The sequence below is a fragment of the Delphinapterus leucas genome, chromosome 1 (genome assembly GCF_059928025.1).
Source record: "Delphinapterus leucas isolate spDelLeu-1000000601 "Yukka" chromosome 1, BTC_Dleu_Yukka2, whole genome shotgun sequence".
In the NCBI taxonomy this organism is placed as follows: Eukaryota; Metazoa; Chordata; class Mammalia; order Artiodactyla; family Monodontidae; genus Delphinapterus; species Delphinapterus leucas.
Genome location: NC_143129.1, coordinates 144,075,967 through 144,086,193, shown reverse-complemented (window position 1 = coordinate 144,086,193; position 10,227 = coordinate 144,075,967). Strand labels below are relative to the sequence as shown.

Genomic DNA, 10,227 nt, shown 5'->3' with positions numbered 1-10,227 from the left:
GTGAGTGAGAGTAGAAATACTGAGTGAAAAGAAGGCAGATGCCAAAGACTACGTACTATATAATTCCACTTATATGCAAGTCTAGAGCAGGCATCACTAGTCTATAATGACACAGAGTAGATCAATCAGTAGTTGTCTAGGGCCAGGGCTAGTGCGTGGGAGTTAAGATTGACAGGAAAGGCACCTGAGGGAACTTTCTGGGGTGATGGAAATGTTTTCTATCTTGATTGTGTTGGTGGTTACACCTGTGTATGCATTTGTCACAACTCATCTGTTTATTTAAAATAGGTGCATTTTAAGGTAAGTTGTGTCCTGATAAAATTGCTTTAAAATTACAAGAAATTATATCTAAGCACTTGAATGCCATTAGTTTGCATTCCTGACTTGTGTTAGAGAGAGAATTGGTAGGTCAAATATAATATGTGTTTCATCAGGATCTTACAACTCTGATTGCTAATAGGCTAGATCTTAAATGTTCTCACCATAAAAAGGAAATGATACTTATATGAAGTGACAGGGGTGTTAGCTAACACTACCGTGGTAATTATATTGCAGTATGTAAATGTATCAAATCTGTTGTACATCTTAAACTTATACAATGTTATATGTCAATTATATCTTAATTTAAAAAAATCTTACTACTTTGAGCAGGTCTTGAAAATACTGAGTATAATCTTTGAATTGCTCTAAAGAATGATAACTGGTATCAGCCAGTTGAGCCCGAATCTTCTAGTAATAACTTAAATTGTGTACCAAGAATACTTGTGGATTCTGGCTGTATACCCTTTCCTTCACTCACCATGTTAGCATCTTTATCATAGGCTTACCCTCAACAATTTTTAAAATCAATGCCTAAAACTTAAGGTGATTTTTTTCCAGTTCTTTATTAAATCAAAATCTGTATGTTTTAGAAGAGCTGTGACATGAATCTAATATCATTAATTTCAATTTGTTTTCCAGTTGTTCCACATGACTTTTATACCTGCTACAAAGTAGTTGTATTGAACAATATTATTTAATATTATAATATTTATGTTATTTAAAATTTAAAAAATAAAATGTCTTCCCTCTTTATTCCTCATTAAGTTCAAAATTTCATGTTGAATTCTTCATCCTGCAGAGCTATCATTTTTCCCATTATTTAAAAAATAATTTTGCAAGTTCTGCTATTATAGCAGCAAATGTCAAAATCATTTTAACTAAATCTAAATATTTTCCATTGTGGTCTATAACTATTGTGCTTTTAGTCCCATTTAAAGTATCATTCATTATATTTGAATAAATATTAGACATACAACACTATTCTTCAGAACATCAAGCCAATATTCAATATCACTTGATTTTTTGGATACTATGGAAATCTTGCCATTTTTTTAAGTTTTGTTTTTAGTTCTAGGAATTTCAAATTTTTTTTCCGCACTGTTTTCAATAAAAAAATTTGGCAGACTTTCTCTTTAAGTTTTTCTACTTCTTTATTCCTTTTAGCTTTTTTCTTTTCTGAATTTCACTTTCTATTTCTATCATGATCACAACTTTTATTCATTCTCAATGATCTAAAGGATTGAAAATAAAATGTAATTGTATTTAATGTATATATAATTTGAATATTCTCATTAATCAATGTAAAAGTAAAAACATATTCTTCATGTGTTGTTTTAAAAAGTTATCTTTTGTGGACTTCCCTGGTGGTGCAGTGGTTGAGAACCTGCCTGCCAATGCAGAGGACACGGGTTTGAGCCCTGGTCTGGGAAGATCCCACATGCCGCGGAGCAACTGGGCCCGTGAGCCACAATTACTGAGCCTGCGCGTCTGGAGCCTGTGCTCCGCAATAAGAGAGGCGGCGATAGTGAGAGGCCCGCGCACCGCAATGAAGAGTGGCCCCCGCTTGCCACAACTAGAGAAAGCCCTCTCACAGAAACGAAGACCCAACACAGCTATAAATAAATAAATTTTTTTAAAAAAGTTATCTTTTGTAAGATATTTAAATCAAAAGGTGAACTACAAATTGTATTTGATGAATATCAAAATTATAAAATATTTAAAGGTAAAATTTCATTTATTTTTTTGAAGTTTTAGTTAGAAATATTTATATATTTTAATGAAAATAAAACTATTAAAAAATCTAACAGTCATTGGCCATCTAGATACCGTTTTATAAGGAGTTATCACTTCACTCTTGTTTCTTCTAGACCTTCATATAGTATATACTTTTCTGAGCAATTGAATTGTTTAATATTACAGAGTGTTCCTTAGCTACTGTAACTATTGTGTTCATTTGTAAATGCCTTTGAAATTATGAATTGGAATGTTAAAAAAGAAGAGAATGAACACTCGGCACTACTGGAAACAATACTTTGCTATGCAAGAATCGATTGCATTTGTGCTATCTGAATGGAAGGATTTGACAGTTATGTGTCTTTTCTCCTATCTCGGCACTTCCACCCCTCAATTCTCTCTGCTCTCAGAAGCAGGGTTGTTTCCGATATTGGCAGCACAAATTCTAACAGCACTTGGGCCCAGTTGCTCATTGATTCAGGGACAGAGGGAAAGAGAGGGTGGCTTTTCCTGGATCCAGTACAGCGCTGGTCCAGGGACTGGCTGTGTGATAGGTGGCCCTGTGCCGGTTCTAAGCCCCAGTCCACAGTGTGTGTGTACGTGTGTGTGTGTGTGCATGCGTGTGTGTGTGTGTGTGTGTGAGTGATGTGTGGGGCCCTCTAACCTATAGACCCATGGCTGCATCCCTCTCACTGAGGACTAAAGGTGGTCCTGGGCAAGCCAGCCATCGAGGCCTCTTGAGGAGTACGCATGTGGGCTCTGCAGAACGGAAGTGTATAGAAATACAGAGAGCAGTAGGGCACCTTAAAAAAACCCCGATGAGATGATTTCTGAGTTCCTTGGTACCTTGGTGCTCAGCAGAGCTGTCTTTGCTCTGTTGAGTTCTCATCTAACTTGAACCAGAGAAATTTCATTTTTCATTTTTAATCAGTTTTCTATATTGGATTTTTGCCCATGATTTTGTTAGGAAACAAAAATTTCTTATACTAAAAAAAAAAAAAAAAAAAAAAAAAGATAGGCAAAGTGATCTGGTCCAATTACCATCCCACACTCCCTTTCTAATTGGGAAGACTGAGGCCAGAGAAGGACAGTGACTGTCCAAGTTGACTGTCCAGTGAGCTTCAAGGTCCAGACCAGAAGCCAGGTGTCCAGACTCCCTGCATGTTCCGCTTCTTCCTGCCCCATGGAATCAATCAAGGATGGGATAAACAGCATATTATTGTGTTGATCTCAGAGAAGAATTTTATGATCTGTTCAGTCTCTTCCCAGAGTTGGCCTGGCCCTTAGCGGGCTAAAAGACATTGTGTCCCACCCTTAGGTTTTGGAGGCCATTGCTGAAATCAGAGATCTCATGTTCATATGCGCTCTTGGCCGACTTATAATTTTTCCATTGCTTATAGAGTATGTGTTGAGAAAACAGCAGGCACCAAGTTTGAGCTCTATCCTATTCCCTTCCTGTCCATCTGTGGGTGTCTTCCTCTCCATCTTCATTCCATATTCATTCAAAATATTTATTAGTACCTGCTGTGGACCAGTTATCACAGTATAGCAGCTCAGGGACACGGTTGGCCTTTATCTTTCTTTAACCTACTTCTCTGTCTTTGTTTCTTTGTTTTTCATTGTGTCTCTCATCTGCATATGTGTGTGCATCTCTCTGGTTATTTTTGGTCAATATCTCCCTTCTCTCTCTTTTCTTCTTCCTTCCTTCCTTCCTTCCTTCCTTCCTTCCTTCCTCCCTTCCTCCCTTCCTTCCTTCTCCTTTCCCTCCTCCTCCTCGTCTTGTATCGCTCTACATTTCTCTATTTTTATTCCCTTATTTCTCACTGCATTTGCTCTCTTTCTTTTTCTATTTAGCTTCTCTTACTTTTCCATTGTCTTTTGCTTCCTTCTCTGTTTGTTTCTCCTTTGTCTCTTCCTGCATCTCTGTGCTGCCATGTCTGTCTCCTCTCAGATTCTCTTTACAGACTGCATGTGCACTTGTGCACAAAGTGGGAGGCTGCAAAGGCCTCTTGAATTTCTGCTCTTCACCCAAGTCCATGGGAGGACACTGAAGCCACCCCATTTGTTAAACAGATTTCACAAGATTTCCTCTTCTGATTATTTGGTTCTGTAAACACATTTTGATCCCACTGAAGAGGAGCTTTGGATCTCATTGGGGTTGTGCATTAGACAAGCAGGGGCCAGATTTTTTTTCAGGTTGTAAGGAGATCTGCCCTATCTTTAAATACTACATGCTATGAGAATAAGTCACTAGGCCCAGAGTAATCAAGGAGGGTTTCACAGAGATGATAATATTTGATCTGGGCCTTGAAGCATGAATAGGAGTTTTCCAGGAAGAAAAGGGTGAAGAGCATTCTTTGTAGAGGAAATGGCACAGAAGGATAAAGCAGTCTGGGAGATTGAGAACACAGTGTGTAAGAGGATGAGGCTGGAAAATTATGTTAGGACCCAAACCTGGGGGCTTTGAATGCTAGAATGAGGAATTTGGTCTTTTTCCTGATGGCCATGTGGGGTCTTGGGAGAGTTTTAAGCAGGAGTGTGGCAGAGTTAGTGTGGTAGATGGCAGGCAGGTGTTCAGACTAGAGGCCTGGAGAGCAGGGGGGAGATTGAGGCAGTGCTCCAGGTAAAAGAGGATGGGCCATGGTGATAATATTCCTTCTCATTACATCATGCTTTACCCTAAAATTTGGTTCCATCTACTCTGCTTACATGAGGGTTTGTATTCATTAAAAAATGTTAATGAACCTGAACTATGTACTCACTTTGTGAGGTGTTGGGGGTATGGAAATGACTAAGACATTATTAAGCTGGAGTCTCGAGGAGCTTACAATTGTGAGGAGATATAGACACATCGACACATTGACAGGTAATTTCTTCATAACCCTTTATGTGCAAGGATAGAGGAAATAACAGGGGGATGTGGTGGCTCAGGGGAGGAAACTAACAGTATGGGAGGAGGCCAGTCATGGTGGGCTTCCTGGAAGAACTGAAGCTTTAGCTGTTTGAATGGCAGGCCAGAGTTATGTAGAGCCATAGTTTTCCAAGTGTGGTCCTTAGCCTAGAAGCACCAGCATCACCTAGGAAATCGTGAGAAATGCAAATTCTTGGGGCCCATCCCAGACTGACAGAATCAGAAACTCTGGGTATGGGGACCCAGCCATCTGTGTTTTAACCAGTCTATTGATGTCTGCTGAAGTTTGAGAACCACTGCTCTAGGTAAGGGAGGGAGGAAGTTGCCTCAGGCCAAAGGAGCAGGTGTGCAAAAGCATTGAGATGGCAGATGGCTGGGTGGGAACATCATTCAGGGGCTGGAGGGCAGGGTCACTGTGTGGATGTACCGCCGAAGAGCCTGGAAGTCTGACTCAGACAGACAATGGAGGGATGTAGACTGTAGGGATGGGAAGCCACACAGACAGCTCAAGAGGAGGTAGGCATGGTCAGATTTCTCTTTAGAGTCAGTGTGAGCTGGGCATATGTAAAGCAGGCACTCCATCAGCATCTGTTGACTGGACCCGGGAAGAGCTAGAATTGTCCCCTTCATCTGATGATGCCTGTGCTCCAGATCAGGGAGGGCAAACAAAGACTCATCTCTCGTGCCAGCTCTGGTCCATCGGTTGCAGCTGCCCGAGTGCTGTATTAAGAAGGATCCTGAGTCAAGTCTGGGATGTAGAGGAATGAAGTTTGTGACTAAGTAGCCAAGGTTGCCATGGACATGAGTTGTAGGGGGTGAGGATTTGTTGGCTCATATGCTCCATATTAAATTTGAATTGCTCTTGCCAGATAATTAACACAATGAAAATAAAAACACATGTTTTCCAGAACTCATTTGTACTCAGGAAACCCAGCCTTGCTCCCAGTCATTAGCAGCTAGAATCAATTCTAAATTATGGGGAGTAGAGTCACTGAGGGACATGGAATCCTCTCCTCTTCACACCCTCCACGATGTAAACTTCTCCTGTTTCATGACACAATGACTGAATTTCTACCGTTATGCTTTTTTTCAGAGTCAGGCGGCTCAGGTCCCTATAGAACCGAAGATGCTGCAGGAGAGGAGGAATCAGTTCATCAAGAACACATCATTCAAGGCAGAGCCAAGATGGCAGCATGGGAAGATGTGGAGTTCATGTCTCCCCACGATTAGGGCACCTGTCGGATGCTGGTGGGGGGGACCTCGACACCCAAGGAGACGGAAGGAACACCCAAACGAACTGGTAGGACATGGGGGGACTGAGGGGAGAGGAGAAATGAAGGCCAGACAGGACCAGTGCCCCTGAGGTCTGGCTCAGAAGGGGGAGGGGTTCCCATGCCAGGAGGGACCCTCAAGGGCTAGGATTGGGGGGAATGCACCAAGCGTTTCCCCTGCCCAATCGGCCCGGGAAGTCTGCTGGGCCCTTGGGCCAGGTCCTACGCCCTCAGAGGCCCCCTCCAGGCTGCGTGGGTCCTGGGGGTGTAGGAATGAGGCTGGGGGGAGAACAGGAGAGGCAGGCGGGAGGGGCCCTCCAGGACCAGAGGATTGGAAGAGGAGTGGAGGGCGTTTGCCCCGCCCACTTGGTCGCAGGAAGCCTGCTGGGCTCCCAGGTGGGGTACCCTGCCCTCTGAGACCAGAGGCACACCTGGGCCCTTTCTGTTCTGTTGAGCCTAAGCCCCACCCCTCACACCCCCAAGGGCCTTTTCCAGCCCTGTGGGTCCTAAGCATAGGCCCTGCTCCACCACTCAAACCCCGCTCCTGCCTAGGCCCTGCCCTCTACAGCCAAGGCCTTTTCCACCGTTTTTTTTTCTTTTTTACACCACCCCCCCACCCTTTTTTTTTTCTTTTCTTCTCCTCTTTTTTACTATTGTAGTTTTGTTTTACCCTCCGCCTGTTGTTTCATCTATATTTTTATATTCTTTCTAACATATCTGTTAGTTTGCTAGTCTAATTTTATTTTTACTCTTTGTTATTGTTGTTCTTTTCTTTTTTCCTTTTTTTGCCACCCCATGCAGCTTGTGGTATCTTGGTTCATGAGCCAGGGGTCGGGCTGAAGCTCCTGTGGTGGGAGCTCTGAGTCTGAACCACTGGACTAACAGAGAACCTCAGACCCTAGGGAATATTCATTGGAGTGAGGTCTCCCAGAGGTCCTCGTCTCAGCACCAAGACCCAGCTCTACCCAACAGCCTACAAACTCCAATGTTGGAAAACTCAGGCCAAAGAGCCAGTAAGACAGGAACACATCTCACCCATCAAAAAAAAAAAAAAAAAAAATAGATGGCAAAAAAATATGTCACAGATGAAGGAGCAAGGTAAAAACCTACAAGGCCAAATAAATGAAGAGGGGGACCTTCACGATGGCAGAGGAGTAAAATGTGGAGATCACCGTACTCCCCACAAATACATCAAAAATACATCTACATGTGGAGCAACTCCTATAGAACACCTACTGAATGCTGGCAGAAGACCTCAGACTCCCCAAAAGATGCCCTCAGGCAACCTACACGCAGAGGCGGGGCCAAATACAAAAATACAAAGCTCAACCCCAAGAGCTGTGCGAACAAAGAAGAGAAAGGGAAATTTCTCCCAGCAGCCTCAGGAGCAGCGGATTAAATCTCCATAATCAACTTCATGCACCATGAATCTGTGGAATACCTGAGTAGACAATCATCCCAAAATTGAGGTGGTGGACCTGGGGAGCAACTGTAGACGTGGGGTTTGCTTTCTGCATCTAATTTGTTTCTGGCTTTATGTTTATCTTAGTTTAGTATTTAGAGCTTATTATCATTGGTAGATTTGTTTATTGATTTGGTTGCTTTCTTCCTTTTTATATATATATATTTTTTCCTTTTTCTCTTTTTGTGAGTGTGTATGTATATGCTTCTTTGTGTGATTTTGTCTGTACAGCTTTGATTTGCCATTTGTCCTAGGGTTCTGTCTGTCCATTTTTTTTTTTTGTATAGTTTTTAGCACTTGTTAACATTAGTGGATTTGTTTTTTGGTTTGGTTGCTCTCTTCATTGTTTTTTTTATTTTTAAAAATATTAAAAAAATTTTTTATTTTAATAACTTTATTTAATTTATTTTTTTCTTTCTTTCTTTCTTTTTTTCTCCCTTTTCTTCTCAGCTGAGTGGCTGAAATAGTCTTGGTGCTCTGGACAGGTGTCAGGCCTGAGCCTCTGAGGTGGGAGAGCAGAGTTCAGGACATTCGTCCACCAGAGACCTCCTGGCTCCATGTAATATCAAACGGCCAAAGCTCTCCCAGAGATCTCCATCTCAGTGCTAAGACCCAGCTCCACTCAACAACCAGCAAGCTACAGTGCTGTACACCCTATGCCAAACATCTAGCAAGACAGGAACACAACCCCACCCATTAGCAGAGAGGCTGCCTAAAATCATAATAAGTCCACAGACACCCCAAAACACACCACCGGACACAGTCCTGCCCACCAGAAACACAAGATCCAGCCTCATCCACCAGAACACAGGCACCAGTCCCCTCCACCAGAAAGCCTACACAACCCACTGAACAAACCTTAGCCACTGGGGGCAGACACCAAAACAATAGGAACTACGAACCTGCAGCCTGAGAAAAGGAGACCCCAAACACAGTAAGATAAGCAAAATGAGAAGACAGAGAAACACACAGCAGATGAAGGAGCAAGGTAAACACCCACCAGACCAAACAAATGAAGAGGAAATAGGCAGACTACCTGAAAAAGAATTCAGAGTAATGATAGTAAAGATGATCCAAAATCTTGCAAATAGAATGGAGAAAATACAAGAAACGTTTAACAGGGACCTAGAAGAGCTAAAGAGCAAACAAACAATGAGGAACAACACAATAAATGAAATTAAAAATTCTCTGGAAGGAATCAATAGCAGAATAACTGAGACAGAAGAATGGATAAGTGACCTGGAGGATAAAATAGTGGAAATAACTACTGCAGAGCAGAATAAAGAAAAAAGAATGAAAAGAATTGAGGACACTGTCAGAGACCTCTGGGACAACATTAAACACGCCAACATTCAAATTATAGGGGTCCCAGAAGAAGAAGAGGAAAAGAAAGGGACTGAGGAAATATTTGAAGAGATTATAGTTGAAAGGGACTGAGAAAATATTTGAAGAGATTATAGTTGAAAACTTCCCTAATATGGGAAAGGAAATAGTCAATCAAGTCCAGGAAGCACAGAGAGTCCCATACAGGATAAATCCAAGGAGAAACATACTAAGACACATTTTAATCAACCTATCAAAAATTAAATACAAAGACAAACTATTGAAAGAGGCAAGGGAAAAGCAACAAATAACATAAAAGGGAATCCCCATAAGGTTAACAGCTGAACTTTCAGCAGAAACTCTGCAAGCCAGAAGGGAGCGGCAGGACATATTGAAAGTGATGAAAGGGAAAAACCTACAACCGAGATTACTCTACCCAGCAAGGATCTCATTCAGATTCAACGGAGAAATAAAAACTTTTACAGAGAAGCAAAAGCTAAGAGAATTCAGGGGAGAGAATTCAGAACCTAGGGGCAGGACAGGAATAAAGACGAAGACATAGAGAATGGACTTGGGCACACGGGGACTGGGAAGGGTAAGCTGGGACGAAGTGAGAGAGTGGCATGTTCCTATATACACTACCAAATGTAAAATAGATAGCTAGTGGGAAGCAGCCGCATAGCACAGGGAGATCAGCTCGGTGCTTTGTGACCACCTACAGGGGTGGGATAGGGAGGGTGGGAGGGAGACACAAGAGGGAGGAGATATGGGGATATATGTACATGTGTAGCTGATTCACTTTGTTATAAAGCAGAAACTAACACACCATCGTAAAGCAATTATACTCCAATAAAGATGTTAGAAAAAAAAAAGAACTGTAGTGTTAGCTACATTAAATTTATCTTATAGTCTAGCTTTCAAGAAAATGTGTGCTTAGGGATGTATTTCATAATAATATAGCTTCTAACTTGAAATGACATGACACTGAAAGACAACATTTTAAATATTAGATCTTAGACCATGTCCAACTTTTGCAGAGCTTACCTAGCATAAAAGCCCAACATAGTTTGATTGACTTTGTTTTACAGTCAGCTTATCTACCCTACTTTTTATTAACAAATGTCAATTTTCAAATTTTTCCTACTTATTATATCTAACAAAATCATAATATATGAGCTGTCACATCAAATCTCATTCTATGCATA

General features: G+C 41.6%; 1 long non-coding RNA gene across 1 annotated transcript in view; it reads left to right on the top strand.

Annotated features, from left to right (window-relative positions):
• Positions 1–9,894, top strand: part of LOC149750747 (uncharacterized) — a 40,272-nt gene extending 30,378 nt beyond the window's left edge. Inside the window, exons 2-3 of the long non-coding RNA XR_016395205.1 lie at positions 6,060–6,266; positions 7,039–9,894. This is a non-coding gene — a long non-coding RNA (uncharacterized LOC149750747). The remainder of the gene's footprint in view (positions 1–6,059; positions 6,267–7,038) is intronic.
• The last annotated feature ends 333 nt before the right edge of the window (positions 9,895–10,227 follow it).